This window comes from Tupaia chinensis, unplaced genomic scaffold, assembly GCF_000334495.1.
Source record: "Tupaia chinensis unplaced genomic scaffold, TupChi_1.0 Scaffold000056_1, whole genome shotgun sequence".
Taxonomy (NCBI): Eukaryota; Metazoa; Chordata; class Mammalia; order Scandentia; family Tupaiidae; genus Tupaia; species Tupaia belangeri.
The window spans coordinates 1,852,761-1,870,314 of record NW_006159514.1 but is presented as its reverse complement, the minus strand read 5'-3'; the positions used below and the strand labels follow the sequence as shown (position 1 = coordinate 1,870,314).

General features: G+C 44.4%; 1 pseudogene; it reads left to right on the top strand.

Moving 5' to 3' along the window:
* The first annotated feature begins 16,764 nt into the window (after positions 1-16,764).
* Positions 16,765-17,289, top strand: LOC102482722 (ferritin heavy chain-like; annotated as a pseudogene).
* The last annotated feature ends 265 nt before the right edge of the window (positions 17,290-17,554 follow it).

Here is a 17,554-nt window from a genome sequence, read left to right as displayed (position 1 = left end):
TGCTTCCGCCCTCCCTTCTTGCTCTTTGACTCACTCTGGTGAGTGCATATGCCCTTTGGCAATTAAAAAATAAATCAAGGGGCCAGCAGGTGGCATACTGGTTAAGGTGCTAGACTCCCATGTGGATGACCACGGTTTGAGTCCTGGGCCCAGTGACTTGAAACTCACACCGGGCACTTGAGTGTATGCACAAAAGAGAATGAAGGGATTGTGGTGTGGCCATCTCCTCCGGGACTGATTTCTCTCTTCCTGTCTCTCTTTCTTAATTGAGAACGCATGCCCTACCACAAAAATCTCTAAAAAAAAAATTAATAAATTAAAAAAAATTAATAAATCAACGTAATTATCTCAAAAGTATGAAGTAGTACAAAAAGTAAAGCCCTCCATTGCTTATTCATTTTGTGGCTGACTCTATTTGCGAGGCAGTTTTCACATTTCACCCGGGAGCACCACTTGCCCCGCTGGTTTTTCCTTTTGTTGAGTTTTGTTCCACTGGACTACCGGCTAAATACCGTGGCCTGCAGCTTCTCAACGCAGAGTAGGGATGGGGGTGGGGTTTCTCAGCCATCTTCCAGATAAATAATAGCCATTGAGGAGCATAGACCTTTGTTTCAGCAGTTCAGGAGAATTCGTTTTCAGTAGAGAAAACTCATTTGCTCATGGCAGTGATTCAAGCTGCTAACTTCACAGAGAATATTGCCAGAGCCAGATTCTTTCTCAGTTATGGAGGTCAGAGGTGAGGCGACTGTGCTTACAGGGCAAAGCTCTTTTATGGATTCCCTTGGCTTTCTGCTTTCTTCTTTACAGCTGATTAACACCCAATGGCCATTTCTTTAAAAAAAAAAAGATTCAATTCCTCAGTTTAATTAACTTTCCTAACGCAGTATTTAGCACGGCCTGCCAGAATCCAGACAATGACTTGAGACTACATAATACTTGATTTCAGTTCAAGGTAATTCACTACTGCAGTTCACTTAGTCCTAAATATGATCACAGGGCAGAGTGGTCAAAATAAGGCCTGGACTTAACCCTTGGCTGGCATGAATGCTGAGCTGGTGTGTCCACTATAGGGGTGCATCCACTTATAAGTGATTTGGAAAGGCCTGAACCTTTTTGCCCTCAGTTTGACATTTTGCCTCTACTTCCTGGTCAAAGTCCTAAAATCGGTCTTCCATCCTCTCCCAATTTCAGACTTGCTGACGTGGGTTTTTTGTTACTGTGAATTTTAACAAACTGCAAGGTACTTCTGCCTCATTCGTTGAACAATTAGCAAACAAGTGTTATTGAGAATCCAGGTGTGGTTTTCTTTATGCATTTACCAGGCATCTGCAGAATTAACAATCACATGCATTTCTATTCTTTCCTTATAGCTCTTTGGTACTATATGGTAGAGACAGTACAGTATAGTGGTTAGGCCCATAATGCGAAGCTAAATTGTCTTCATTGAAATCTGATGTTTGGCAGTTTTATGGCTCTGGGCAAGTTAATTGATCACTTTGTGCCTCAGTTTCCTTGTATATAAAAGAAGAGTGAGAACAGCCTCAGGGCCAGCAGGTGGGCGCATGGCATAGTAGTGAAGGCAGACTCCAACATGGCTGACCATGGTTCAAGTCCCAAACCTGGCAGCTTGAAACTCATGCCAGGCATGTGTGTGTGTGTGTATGTGTGTGTTCCCAGAATCCCAAGAGAAGAAGGGATTGTGTCATGGCCATAACCCTGGGGGGTGATTTCTTACTTTCTTTCTCTCCGTCTCTCTCTTGTCTCCAGTAAGCACACATGCCCTATAGCAAAAATCTTTCAAAACAAAAACAAAAAAGCAGTATCTACCATAGGGTTGTTAAGTGGCAAATAAGTTAACAGATGTGAAACAAAAAAGTACATGGGCCCATAGTGAGCCCTCACTCACCAAGTGTTTAGTAGAAGATGTCACGGTTGAAAGCTCAGTATTTCATTTAGAGGTGAGATTGTAAAGTATCTACAACTAATTATCACGTCAGCTGTCACTCATCTATGACCTGTTTTGTGGGTATCGGTGGTGATGGAGCCACGGCAGAATCCTGCATATACTCTGTTGTCGAGTTGCATGAGGAAGCCATCCCATTGCGCCCGCGAGGCTGTGACTAACTTAGGGCTATAATATCACAGGATACTATGAAGTGTGCCAGTGCTCTGAAATCCAATTCATTATTTCCTCTAAGGCCTTCTAAATCACCTCATCATTGCCTGTGATCTCTGCTCTTGGAAAAAGCCCAGGATACAAGAAAGGAAACCATTCCTAATCTCCTGTCAAAAAGACTCTGAAGAAGCTGTTGCTGTATGTCATTGACTGGAAGGTGCGTCTTATATTTTTATTTTTTTCACTCCTCTGAAATTGGATGCAGTAAGGATCAGTTGCCATTGCCCATGCGTGTGCAGATGTGGCTGCAGCTGCTCGGCGGTCTCTGCCATTGAGTTATGTGTGTTGCCTGGAGCACAGGATTTGAGATTTATCGTCGGTAAAATGTCGCCAGAAAGATTACGCTATGATTCAGATGGAAATGAAAAGTTACAGCACATACAGAGAGGCGCAGAAGCAGACAGTGCAATATATGATTTTTTAAAATATGTCTGGTCAGTCTAAAAGAGTGCTTTTGTTAAACATAAAGCAAAATTCTAAGTGCTAAGAAAACATTGTGCCATCGTTTAGTTATAAGCAGAATTTTCTTGTTTCTTCATGGTACATAAAATAATAAGCCAGCAGATGACATAATGGTTAAGAGGCTAGACACCCACATGGCTGACGATGGTTCGAGTCCCACACCTGGCAGCTTGAAACACACTGGGTACGTGTGCATATATGCCCAAAATCCTGAGAGAAAGGAGAAGGGATTGCAGTGTGGTCGTCTCCCCGGGGGGTGATTTCTCATTTTCTCTCTCTGTCTCTCTGGTGAACACAAGTGCCCCATAGCAAAAACAAACAAACAACACTCTTTAAAAAAAGATTCATTTCATAGTTCAGAGCTTTTCAGGTTTGAGGAGCGATGTTACACTTCTGGAGGCTAGCAACAATTAGGAGAGCCTGAAATGCTACTTTGAAATGCTCCCCAAAATGTCAAATTTTCAATTTGTGCCACAGCCAAGTTCCATCTGCACTAATATTTAATCTTAAAACTTGTCTCATTTTCGGGACCAGCAGTTAGCATAATGGCTATGTCGCTGGACTCCCATGTAGTCGACCGCGGTTCGCGTCCTGGACCCGGTGGCTTCAAACTCACGCTGGGCGCATGTGCATGTGTGCCCAAGATCCCGAGAGGAGAATGGAGGAGAAGGGATTGCTGTGTGGCCATCCCCCGGGGGGTGATTTCTCGCTTTCTGTCTCTCTGTCTGGTGAGCGCACGCGCCCTATAGCAAAAACCTCTCCAAAAAAAAAAAAAAGCTTGTTTCATTTTTTAAAACTTAAATACATTATTTAGAAAAAAATTGTTATTCTTAAAAATGTAAAGTGAGGGACCAGCAGTTAGCGTAATGGCTATGTCACTGGACTCCCACGTAGCCGACCGCGGTTTGCACCCCTGGCTTAAAACTCATGCTGGGCGTGTGTGCGTGCGTGCCCAAGATCCCGAGGGGAGAATGGAGGAGAAGGGATTGCGGCGTGGCCATCCCCCCTGGGGGGTGATTTCTCACTTTCTCTCTCTCTGTCTCTCTGTCTGTCTGGCCAGTGTACACACCCTATAGCAAAAAACCTCTCCAAAAAATAAATAAATAAATAAATGTAAAATGAGGGGCCGAAAGGTGACGTGGTGGTCAAGGACACTGGACTCTCCACATGACCAACCGTGGTTTGAGTCCTGGACCTGGTGGCTTAAAACTTGTCTCATTTTCGGGACCAGCAGTTAGCATAATGGCTATGTCGCTGGACTCCCATGTAGTCGACCGCGGTTCGCGTCCTGGACCCGGTGGCTTCAAACTCACGCTGGGCGCATGTGCATGTGTGCCCAAGATCCCGAGAGGAGAATGGAGGAGAAGGGATTGCTGTGTGGCCATCCCCCGGGGGGTGATTTCTCGCTTTCTGTCTCTCTGTCTGGTGAGCGCACGCGCCCTATAGCAAAAACCTCTCCAAAAAAAAAAAAAAGCTTGTTTCATTTTTTAAAACTTAAATACATTATTTAGAAAAAAATTGTTATTCTTAAAAATGTAAAGTGAGGGACCAGCAGTTAGCGTAATGGCTATGTCACTGGACTCCCACGTAGCCGACCGCGGTTTGCACCCCGGACCCGGTGGCTTAAAACTCACGCTGGGCGTGTGTGCGTGCGTGCCCAAGATCCCGAGTGGAGAATGGAGGAGAAGGGATTGCGGCGTGGCCATCCCCCCTGGGGGGTGATTTCTCACTTTCTCTCTCTCTGTCTCTCTGTCTGTCTGGCCAGTGTACACACCCTATAGCAAAAAACCTCTCCAAAAAATAAATAAATAAATAAATGTAAAATGAGGGGCCGAAAGGTGACGTGGTGGTCAAGGACACTGGACTCTCCACATGACCAACCGTGGTTTGAGTCCTGGACCTGGTGGCTTGCTTTCTCACTTTCTCTCTTGCTCTCTCTCTCTCTCATGCTATCTCTCTCTGGTCAAATTGAAATAAATAAATGAATGAATAAATAAAGTTAAGTGAATCTTTAACAAAAGTAAACTGAAGGTTTTGATGTGATTTAAATATGAATGAAAATAAATGCATTGCCCACGCAAGGAGAAGTGTGATCATCTCCCACATAAAATCATCTGACAGCAGAATGCGGACACGCACAGGGCCCCCTGGGGAAGTCCCACACTTAGGGACGTTTTACCTCCTCACATTTATCACTTCCAGTCACAGAGGCAGGTCACCCAGTGTTTTCAGACCTTATTTGTATTTGCTCCCCAGAAATTCTCATGGAAAAGCTGCACGAACTGAACCACAGAGAACGGCTGCCCGTTGAACGTTCTGCCCACTATACCTGCAGTTCCCAAGTTACTTTCTGTTACGAAGGGGTGCAAAATTTGGTGCCCTACTTTAGTGGTGATGACTGATTCTGCAGTTCCCAGACTTCACGAGAGACTTTGCCTTAAGTCTTACCAACATTTTGACACCGTGATTTTGGAACGTTGGAGGACGAGTCTGACTGTAGCCTAGGGAAATCATTGTCAAGATCGGTCCTTGTCCTTCAGTTCACTTCCAGTCTGTAAACCCGGTCATATGTCGCCGTGGACTCGGTAGAGCATCGCTTTCACATATGGGCAGGGTTCTCGCATTAACAAGACGAGGAAATCCTGTTAATCAGCAAGTGACACTTTCCCCTTTTTGCACTTCCCAGTAATTATGGCCATTTTCAGGGTTCTACCACAAAGAGCAGTTCATTAACTTTAATTATTTTGGAAATTCATTGGCTCCAATGCAGAGTGAAGCTGGCAGATGTCAGAGGGCCATGGTTGCAGAAGTTAATTAAATGACTGGAAGCTCTTACTAGCTGATACTTTCTAATGATGGATAGTGTGTGTAAGTGAGAGAGAGAAGAGAGAGAGAAGCACCCTCAGCATGTTCTTGCCACCCTATGATCCCCTCCCCCAAGCCTCTAGTTCCAGGGCCAGTTGGGATCAAACCCACAGCGGGATGTGGCTTCCAGCACGACATCCATTGTGCTTTCATTGCACCGCTTAGACTGGGCTTTTACTACCTTTCTTTTTCCCATTTAACCAAATCACCTCCAGTCTCTATGTTTAGTCGATCCCAGATAGAAGGTGACACTTAAAGATTGACTAGTATGGGGCTAGCAGTTGGTGCAGTAATTATGTCGCTGGACTCCCACGTATTCAACTGTGGTTCAAGTCCCGGACCTGGTGGCTTAAACTCACACCGGGTTTATGTGCATGCTCTAGATCCCAAGAGGAGAATGGAAAAGAACGGGTTGAGGCATGGCCATCCCCCTGGGGAGTGATTTCTCACTTTCTGTCTCTCTCTTTCTGGCGAGTGCAGTGCCCTATAGCAAAAACCTCTCCAAAAAAAAAAAAAAAAAGATTAACTAGCATTCCTCAGCCTGTTAAATTTCTTTTCTTTCCTTTTCTTTTCTTTTCTTTTCTTTTCTTTTCCTTTTTTTTTTTTTTTTTTAAGTTTGCTATAGGGAGTGTGTGTGTTCACTGGAGAGAATGACAGAGAGGGATAGTGAGAAATCACCCCCCAGAGGGGATGCCACATGGCAATCTCTTCTCCTTCATTCTCCTGTTGGGATTTTGGTCATGCATGCACATATACCCAGAGTGTTTTTCAAGCTGCTGGATCTGGGGCTTTGAGATCCAACCACTTTAACCTGTATGCTACCTGCTGGCCCTAAAGTTAGATTTCAATAGCCAATGGAAGTCCTCTGCTCTGTAAACATATAGCCCTTTCCTGGTGTTCTTTATTTTTTTTCTCCCCAAAGGGTTTGTACACTTGCCAGAGAGAGAGAGAGAGAACTCCCAGTGGGGGGGTGCATACCTCAATTCCTCCTCTATCTCTCTTCTTTCAGATAGTTGGGCACCTGCACACATGTGCCCAGTGTGTTTTGTGTATCGCCACTACCCCTCAGGTTGGCCCACTGGTGCCCTTTAAACATCAAAGCAGGTAGAATCTACTGCTGTCAATTCCGCGATTGAGTCCATGGCCGTTACAGGTTTTCTTTCTAAAAGTAATCTCTTAATGTGGAATAGGAGTTCTTGCCAACACTGCTAGAACTGGCATAAATTGGCATGATCTTTCTTCCTTTCTCTTTCTTTTTGACATAATCTTTCCTTAAAGCAAGATAGCCATTAAGGATTAGATGTCACAAAATGCACATATCATTTGACCAAGACTTCCACAAGTATTTTGTCCAAGAAAATAACAGGAAGGATTTATCCACAAGGAGGGCTAGCTCCATGGCACGGTGGTGATACTAGGAGAAGCTGGATCCTATGCAGCAACTGAGTTAGAATTTCCAGCCCAGTCAGCCTGGAAAACACGGAGCACATTTCTAGTACCTAGGGTCTGACAGGCTGGAAAACTGGAGGAAGGAGATCGGAGTGTGATCAAACTCTTAGACAGGGCTTCTCTCTCCTTGTTCTCTCTCATGCATGCATGCACTCTATTACGAATAAATAAAATAATTTTTAAAGATTTATTGACAAGGATTTTCACTGTAACATGAATTACAGTAATGAAACATTAGAAAACATGAACTTCCTTTTTTAAAATAATTATTTAATTTTATTTATTATTATTATTTAAATTTGCTATTAGGCATGTGCACTCACCAGAGAGAGAATGAGAGCGTGTAAGCAAACCACCAGGTCTGGGACTTGAACTGTGGTCGGCTATGCGGGAGTCTGTAGCCTCAACTATCACCCTACCTGCTGGCCCAAAACCTAAACACCTTAAATATGAATTTGTTAAATACAGTCTAGTCCATTCGTGTAAGTATTATATGGCCAACAGAAGTATTGTCAGAATATTTGACACAGGAAAATGTTTACCTTATATTGTGAAGTTAAAAAACTATGTCACAAAATTATATATGGTATTATTCTAGTTTCCAGTATATGTACTACACATGTATAACAGTTTTATAGTGGTAGAAAATTACAGTTGATTTTTAATTTTCATCTCTACATGTCTCTGCATTTTTCAATTTTTCTGCATTGAACAACTAACACTACCATTGGAGAAAGAACATTAAATGCTTTAGAAAATAAAGAAAAGAAGAAAAGCAATCTTTCTGAGGTATAGTGTAATTAATTGTAGAAACTCGAAGTTTGTCAAATCAAGCTCTTATTCTTCCTGAAAGTTAAGAAAGGAAGGGGACTGATTTGTCGAGGACTTGCCATGAGCTAAGAACTGGGCTTGGACCTTTTGATATTATTCACTTAGTCATCACCATTACCTTACTCTTATGGCTGTAGATGCAAAAACTAAGAGAACTTAAGCAGCTGAACTTATATCCACTCAAACAACTGTCTCAAGACAGTCAGAATTCAGAGTCAGATCTCATTATTTTTTTTCATTCATTGATACGCACACACATTGATGAGAATGATTAAATAGCTCTGGCAAATGAAAAAATAGAAAGTAATCCAACAAACATGAAGAATAACATTTAAAATAGCCATATATTCACCTTCTGGCTTAAGATATAAAATATTTCAGGCCATCTGGTGACATGGTGATTAAAGCACTGGATTCCCACATGTCCGACTACAATTCAAGTCCCAGACCCAGCAACTTGAAAATCACGCTAGGGGTGTGTGTGTGTGTGTGTGTGTATGTGTGTGTGTGTGTGTGTGTGTGCCCAAAATCCCAAGAGAAGAATGGAGGAGAAGGGATTATACCATGGCCATCCCCCCTGGGAAGTGATTACTCTCTCTTTCTCTCTCTCTTTTCCCAGTAAGTCCATGCACCCTACGGCAAAATACATACATACATACATACATACATACATACATAAATGAAATATTTCAAGTATAGATATTGCCCTCTGTGTACTTACCTCGAACTCCCTCGTATTCTCTTCCATCCAGAGCTGACCATTATCTTGAACAGGGGGTTTACTATTTCCATATACATTACTATTCCTTTGCTATAATGTTTGTGCCCATAAACTATATAGAATCAGTCACTGTACAGACAGGGGAGAAAACACTCTATATATTTTATGCAAAAGGAAATTTGAGTCTGAAAACTGGTTGCAAGGTTATAGAAAGAGCTAGAGCAGCTAACCCATAATACAGTAATTAAACACTGCAAGGAGGAAGCTGGATCACACATGGCTGACCAGGGTTTGAGTCCTGGCCCTGGAGGTTTGAAAAACACGCCAAGCATGTGCTTGCATGTTCAGGGTCCTAATGGAATGGAGAATGGAGAATGGAGAAAAAAGAACTACAGTGTGATCAAGCCTTGTGGTGTGTGTGTGTGTATATATATATATATATATATACGCATACATATATATGTGTGTGTGTATGTGTATACCATTTCCCTTCTTGTGTGTATATATGTATGTATACATATAATATGCATATATGGTCAAAGGGCTCATGGACTCATCAGAGAGAGACAGACAGAGGGAGGGATAGAAAGCATCCCCCAAAGGGGTATAGTCCTGTCTCAATTCCTTCTCCAGGTTCTCCATCCCATCAGGACTTCGGCATGCACACACAACAGGTGTGTCTTTCGAGTCATCAGGACCAGTAGGTGGTGTGGTGGTTAAGGCTCTGGATTCCCACATGACCAACCACAGATCAAGTCCCAGACCCAATAGCTTGAAAATCATGCCATGTACATGTGCATGTGTGCCCAAAATCCCAAGAGGAGAATGGAGAAGGCACTGTAGTCTGGCCACCGCTCCCGGGGGTTTGGGTGGGGGCAGGGCAGAGGATGAGTTCTCACTTTCCCTCTCTCTGTCTCTCCCTGGTGAATGTACATGCCCTATGGGTGATGGCATGTTTAAAACTTCATCTGGACAGTATCCTGTCATCACAGCCTCCCGTTTTTAACTTGATACTTTTGAGGAGTATCCATGTTGATACTGGAGGCCTGAGCTTATTTCATTTAAACTGCAATATTGTATTCAGCAGTGATATTTCTTTGAGGGAAGAGAGAAACCTGGATGCTACTGGCATTGAAACAAAAAGGGTCTAAAGATAATACAGAGGAATCTACAAACAAATGGTAAAATTGGGTTAAAAGAAAATGTTTCCAAAAGCTGTTCATTTCTTCTTTCAACCCAGATTCATTGAGCTTCTCCCATGTCCTTGACACTAAGGACAGAATACAGAACATATCTGGCCCAGCCAGTCCTGGACCCAGCAGCTTGAGGAACATGACAGGCACATATGTGTGCATGCCCAAAATCTTAAAGGGAGAATGGAGAAGGATTGCAGTGTGATCATGCCATGTGGGGGGTGCTTTCTCACTCTCCTCCTGTCTTTAGTGAATGCATGTACCCTCTGGTAAATTGAAAAAAGAAGAATATGACTAGGTCCCTGCTCTCCAGTTGAACACACACAGGTGATTAGATAGCTATACAACTTCTATCAGGGTAATATATACTGTGATAGAAAGATGGGGGCCAGCAGGTGGTGTGGTGGTTAAAGGCACTGGATTCCCACATGGTCGTTCACAGTTCAAGTCCCAGACATGACGGCTTGGTTTCTCAAAAAAAAGAAAGATGACATGAAAATGGAGGCATAGAGCTTGATAAACAGAAAACAAAAACTACAGAGCAATTTCAGTTAGAGAGATAGGCTTAACATTTTTTAAACAAATAAAATAATGCTTTGCAAATGCAATCCAATAGTTCCATGGCTAAAGAAGAGTGCTTTCAAGAATGCAGGCTGGCCCCATAACCCTGGTGATTAAGTGCTATAAAGAGAAAACTGGATCCCACGTGGGTGACTGGTTCGAATCCCAGCCCCAGTGGCTTGACAAACGCACAGAGTACATGTGGGGCTGCTTCACCGAGCATCACATTTACCACTGAGCCATGGTCTGTCTCCTCATGCTTGTCTTGAAAAATCAAATTTGGCAATACCAGGTTCAAATCCCTGGATGTCCTTAATCAGATGGAGCTGAGTAGTTAACTAGCCCATTCAGAAGAGGCTTGGGCTGTCCCCTGGCCCCCAGCATGCCCACTTCTCTCATCTTCTGTGGATATGTGAGTTCGTGTGCCCTGGTTATACCAGTAACCTATTACTAGTGATAATACATCAATGTTTTCAAGTAACATTTTATCTACATTGAAAGAGGTTCAAAGTTTCTCCATAGTAATACCACTGTCATCCAGCTGCATTTCAATACACCTGCTTTTTTTTAGAGAGAGAGATTTTTGCTATAGGCCGCATGTGCTTGCTGGAGAGACAGAGAGAAAGTGAGAAATCACCCCCCAGAGGGGAAGGCCACGCCACAATCCCTTCTCCTCCATTCTCCTCTTGGGATTTTGGGCACATGCCCACACTTGCCTGGCATGAGTTTTAAGCCACGGGTCCAGAATTCAAACAGCGGGCAACTATGTGGGAGTGCAGTGGCATAACCATTATGCCATTCGCTGGTCCCTCAATATGCTTTCTTTAATTTTTTTTGTTTTTTTTTTTTTTTTTTTTTTTTTTTTGGAGAGTTTTTTTTGCTATAGGGCACATGTGCCCTCCAGAAAGACAGAGAGAGACCAGAGAGACAGAAATGAGAAATCACCCCCCCCAGGGAGCTGGCCACACCACAATCCCTTCTCCTCCATTCTCCTCTCAGGATCTTGGGCACGCACGCACATGCGCCCAGCGTGAGTTTAAGTCGCTGGGTCTGGGACGCGAACCGCGGTCAACTACATGGGAGTTCAGCGACATAGCCATTACGCCAACTGCTGGTCCTTTATTCTGCTTTCTTAGAAAAGGGCTCGAGGGCTAGCAGGTGACTTGGAGGTTGAGGCACTAGATCCCACATGATCAAATGAGCAGTTTAAATCCCAGACCTGGAGGCCTGAGAATCACACTAGGCATGTATGTATGTGTGCCCAAAATCCCAAGAGGATTAGGGAGAAGGGATTATGGTGTGGCTAGCCCCCTGGAGAGGGTAATCTCTCACTTTCCCTTTCTCTCTTTCTCTTCCTGGTGAGTACAGGCACCCTATAGCTAAAACTAACAGAAAAAAGTAAAAGAAAGGACTCGAGTCATAGTTATCAGAGTGAGAATTTTGCCTACTCTTAGATATCTCCTAGGTGTGTGCCCTCCAAGTGAAAATTACTTGTCAACACAGTCATAAAAGAAAAAGATGTGACTGACCTTAACATGAAATGAAGCTATCCCTTGGGGTAAGCTCCGAGAAGTGAGGAATCGTGTGTGAGCAAGCCCTTTGTTAGTTCTCGAAAGCTCCTTGATGCAGTGACCTTTAGATAAGGGACATTCTGCAATCACCTATTAACATCTCTGTACCATCATGATTAAATGACATGAGTGACATTGTTTAATGATACAGGAAAGGAGGCAAGAAGAAATGCATTGCCTAAAATGGCAAGATAGGCTCCTCTCTGTTGCCCAGACCAATACAGAAACTCCACCTACTTCTTCCGTTTTGGGAGGCAGTAATTCGGTGCACTGCATGGGTTTCCATCTTTCCATAATATCAAGGCGGGGGAACAGTCCATCAAGCTAGTAAGGCAGGTAGTAGGTCAGTCATATGGGCACTGTACTAATTACTGACCCCACTCGTATCCTTCATCTTCAAAGAACTTGCAAGTAATAATTAACTTAAGCATTCATTTCCTCAAATTAGGCACCTGCAAAATTGCTGGGAGGATTCAGCCACTATAAGACAGTTGAAAGAGGCAAACCTCGGGAACCAGCAGTTAGCGTAATGGCTATGTCGCTGGACTCCCACGTAGTCGACCACGGTTCGTGTCCTGGACCCGGTGGCTTAAAACTCACGCCGGGCGCATGTGCGTGCATGCCCAAGATCCCGAAAGGAGAATGGAGGAGAAGGGATTGCGGTGTGACCATTCCCCCCTGGGGGGTGATTTCTCGCTTTCTGTCTCTATGTCTCTCTCTGTCTGTCTGGCGAGCGCACGTGCCCTACAGTGAAAATCTCTCAAAAAAAAAAAAAAAAAAAAAAGAGGCAAACCTGTAAAGACCATGTAAACCACATTCTTAATCTGCAAAAATCAGGTATCCTAGGCTGGTGACCTAGTGGTTAAGGGAAGCCAGATCCCACAGGGCTGATGGCAGTTCAAATTCCAGCCTTGGAGGCTTGAAAAATACGCTGGGCACAGGTGCATGTGTGCCCCAAATCATGATGCAATGGAGAAATGGAGAAGGGATTGAGGCGTGACCATGCCCCATTAAGGGTGCTTATCCTCTCTGTCTGTCTCTGTGTCTCTCTGAAGAACACATATGCCATCTGGGAAAGACCCTTTTAAGAGTCTTTATCTTTCTCTATCTTTATCACTGTCTCTTACTCTCATAAATACATAATACTACATGTATAGGTAGATAGATACAGAAATGATTATATATGTATGTATATATAAGAATCAGTATATATGTACAATTCTTCCTCAGGTTCCTGAGAGAGTCCAGAAATGATGTCATTCCAGTAGCAATAAGCACACCCAGCATCCAGATCTTAGTTTCTAAATGCCATGCTGCGGGGCTGGCAGGTGGCACGGTGGGTAAGGCGCTGGACTCCCACATGACTGACTACAGTTCAACTTCTGGATCTGGCAGCTTGCTTTCTCACTTTGCCCCTCTCTCTCTGGTGAACACACATGTCCAGTTTCTTTCCCTGTCTCTCGCTAGTCAAAATAATAATAACAACAATAAATAAAATGAAATACTTTAAAATAAATATCATACTGTGATAAAAGGAATCAGGACACCTTGGAGAAATGGCTGATTCTAGGACTGGAACCGGAAAAAATACAAATCAGGCCTAGAGTGTCGCATAGTGCCAGGAAGCACACAAGTGCTCCAAGCAGAAGGACAGGTGCAGCACAACGTGAGTGTACTTCACGTCACTGACCCGTACTCTCAACAGTTCTTAGCGTGAGGGCCAGCCGGTGGCAAGGTGGAGGTGCTGAATCACATACGGCTGGCCATGCAGTCCGAGTCCCAGACCCAGTGTCTTAAAAAGCACTCTGGGCACTTGTGTGTGCATGCCCAAAATCCCGAGAGGAGAAACTATTTTGACACGGCCATTCCCACTGGGGGGTGCTTTCTCACATTCCCTCTCTCTCTGTCTCCAGTGAGCGCACATGCCCTATAGCAAACTAAAAAACATAATAGTAAAAATTGTTAGGATGGTAAATTTTTTGTATGTGTATTTTACCACAATTTTGAAGAAGAAGAAAAAGATGAGGTCTCTCCAAAGAACACAGACACTATAACCTGGTAAGTGGTCCCAATGGGCAAAGCTGGCACAATGTGAACTACAAAATATATCATTTTGCATTGCCACCAGCAATGAAAAACATGTACTAACCAAAACAAAAATAAATATACGTGAAGCAATGGTGATAAAAATAAATGACTTAGAAGGGACGAAATTCCTTACAGGAGAATTCCAGAGTATTTATGTAGATAACTCCTCTCCGGGAGATGGTGTTAATTCCCCTCCCACCTAACGCATGCACACCTTTAATATGGCTGGGCAGAGTGACTTGCTTCCACAAGGAAAGGAGAAAATAGGACCTTTACTAATAAGGTAGACGGCACCTTAAGCAGGAGCCCAAGGTTACTATCTCCAGTACTAAGTCACGTCAAGTATTGGGGCATTGGAAAAGTCACGACACAATTTTGCGAAGAAAAACAGGAAAATATACCGTGACTTTTCCAATGACCCAATAGTACATTCTCCCGATAAGGTGTGAAGAGAATGGCACTTCCATTCTGTGGCGTTCCTCCCCCAAACCCATGACCCCAGTCTAATGAGAAAAGCAGCAGACATGCCCAAGTTATGGTCCATTCCTTAAACACCTGGGCAGTGCTCTTTGAAACTGTCAAGGCCACGGAAACTAGGAACATGGAGACACTCACAAGCCGAGCAGACACAAGAGACATGACGACGAACCGCCGCGTAGGGTCCTGTACTGAATCCTAAAACAGAAAGAGATATTAGTGGGGAAACTTTTGGAATTTGAATGAAGTTTAAGAGTTTGGTTAATAAAATGTAAATGGGACTTGAAATGTGCATTTCAAGTTGACCCAGAGGCTTGAAAGACATGCAGGACATGTATGTGCCCAAAATCCCGAGAGGAGAACAGAGAAGGGATAGTGGTGTGCAGTCACCCCCCCACCCCCGGGGAGCGCTTTCTCACTTTCCCTCTGTCTCTGTCTCTCTCTGGTGAGCACACACACCTAATAGTGAAACTTTAAAAAATAGACAAAGGTTGGCTCCTTGGTTTTAACAAGTGTACCATGGTTGATGCAAAATGGTGGGAACCAGCAGTTAGCGTAAGGGCTATGTCGCTGGACTCCCAAGTAGTCGACCGCGGTTCACGTCCTGGACTCAGTGGCTTAAAACTCACGCCGGGCGCGTGTGCGTGCGTGCCCAAGATCCCGAGAGGAGAACAGAGAAGGGATAGTGGTGTGAAGTCACCCCACTTGGGGGGTGATTTCTAGCTTTCTGTCTCTCTGTCTCTCTCTGTCTGTCTGGAGAACACACGCACCCTATAGCAAAGAAAAACAAAAACAAAAACAAAAACCTCTCCAAAATGGTAACAACAGAAGAAACTGGGTGGAAGGCATTTCGGAGCTCTCTGTACTATCTGCAACTTCTTTGTAAATCTAAAATGAAAAGTTTGTTTAAAAAAATTGACAATAAAGACATAGGTACTTCAAAGAAACGCAGTATCAGTAGAATTTGGGTCTCTGGCCATGACATAGAGCAGAGAGGATCCTACCCAGCTCTGGAGATTTGCACAGATCATGTGACAGCCCACCGAGCAGCAGAGGTTTGTTAAGCATTGCTCTGGTGTGGCTTTCGTCAAACTTGATGTGCCTCAGAATCACCTGGACACTAATTACACCGGGACAAGTCTCACTACAGTTGACAACACTTGGATTTCTGTCTTTTTCCAGAATTGCCTGGTGATCGTGATGTATAGCCAAGCCTGAGAACTGTCAGTGTATCTAATATGAACATGACGACTGGCCAGCCATGGTGACACAGTGGGAGTGCAAAGCTCCACAATGCTGGGAAGCCACGTGGGAATGTCCTGGGTTCGGGTTCCAAGGCCTCCCTGTGCACGCCAGGCACATACACAGGTCCGTGATCCTAGCTGGCTGAGGCTTGGTGTACTGCAACATGAAGACCCTCTTGGGATGGGCATGCATGCTCTCTCTCTCGAGGAAAAAATAATTTTAAAAACATGACTACTGAAGAAAAGCATGACTGGGCCAGTCCTGTGGAATACTGGTTAAGGGAACCAGATCCCACATGGCCAGCCAGAATGTGGGTGGGTTAAATCCCAGCCCCTGTGCCTTGAGAAGCGAGTTGATGGAAAATGAAGACCGGATTGCAGTGTGACCACATCCCACTGGGGGATGTTTCCTGCCTCTCCCTCTGTCTGTCTATGGAAAGCATACAAGCCCTCTAATGAAAATTTTAAAAAGACAAAATAAAAGGGCCGGCAGGTTGCATGGTGATCAAAGCACTGGACTCCCACATGGCTGACCATGGTTCAAGTCCCAGACCTGGTGGCTTGCTTTCTCCTTTTTCCTCTCTCTCTCTCTGGTGAGTGTATGTGCCCTATAGCAAATTTTAAAAATAATAATGATAAAATGAAACAAATAATTTTTTAAAGAGAGGTTTTTGCTATAGGACATGTGTGCTCACTGGAGAGACAGAGAGAAACAGAGACAGAAAGCAAGGAATCACCCCCAAGGGAAGAGGATCACACTGCAATCCCTTTTCCTCCAGTCTCCTCTCAGGATTTTGGACACATGGGCACATTTGCTGGGTGTGAGTTTTAAGCTGCAGGGTTCAGGACTCCAACCGTGGGACTACATGGGAGTCCAGCAACACAGCCATTATGCCATCTGCTGGTCCCTTAAACAATAATTATTTAAAAAATGACTAGCGGCCAGACATTCTCCGCCAAGTTGCAGCGGTTTCCTGCTTCAACAGTACTTGAACTGAACCTGGCGCTCATCCCCCATCCTAGTCGGCCGCCCAGAGCCTGTCCTGTCCTCTGCCACCACCTCACAGCACCCTCAGACTGCTGCAAGGTCCCCACTGTGGTCACTGCCTCTCCTCAGCCACCCGCCATGATGACCAGGTCCCCCTTGCAGGTGCGCCAGAGCTACCACCAGGACGGGGAAGCTGCCATCAAGCACCAGATCAACCTGGAGCTCTACACCTCCTGCGTCCACCTGTCCCGGACTTTCTACTTTGACCCTGATGATGTGGCTTCGAAGGACTTTGCTAAATACTTTCTCCACCAATCTCACGAGGAGAGGGAACGGATGAGAAATGGACGAAGCTGCAGAATTAAGGAGATGGCCACATATTCCTCAGGAAATCAAGAAACCAGATCGTGCAGAGAGTGGACTGAATGCATGGAGTGTGCATTCCACTTGGGGAAAAACACGAATCAGTCACTGCTGGAACTGCACAACCCGGCCACTGCCATAAATGACCCCCGTTTGTGTGACTCCATTGAGACGCATTACCTGAACGAGCAGATCAAGTCCATCAAAGAACTGAGTGCCCGTGTAACTAACATGGGCATGGCGGGGTATCTCTGTGGCAGACACACCCTGGGAGACACGGATAACGAGAGCTCAGCCTGAGGCTACCTTCCCCAGAACCACGGGGGACTTCGCTGCTCAGCAGGGCAGTGCATGCACGCTGCGGTTTCCTTTACATTTCTGACAAGTTGTAGGAGACATCCACTTAAGTTCATTAATTTGTAACATTCCTTCAAATAAAGAAATTTGATACTTTCCCCAAAAAATGACTAGCAATGTGGCCAATCATTCATTCATTCAACAAGCATTTATTGAACAGTCTTCTTTGCGTGCGCTTTGCTCGTACTGAGTGTACAGTAGCAGACAC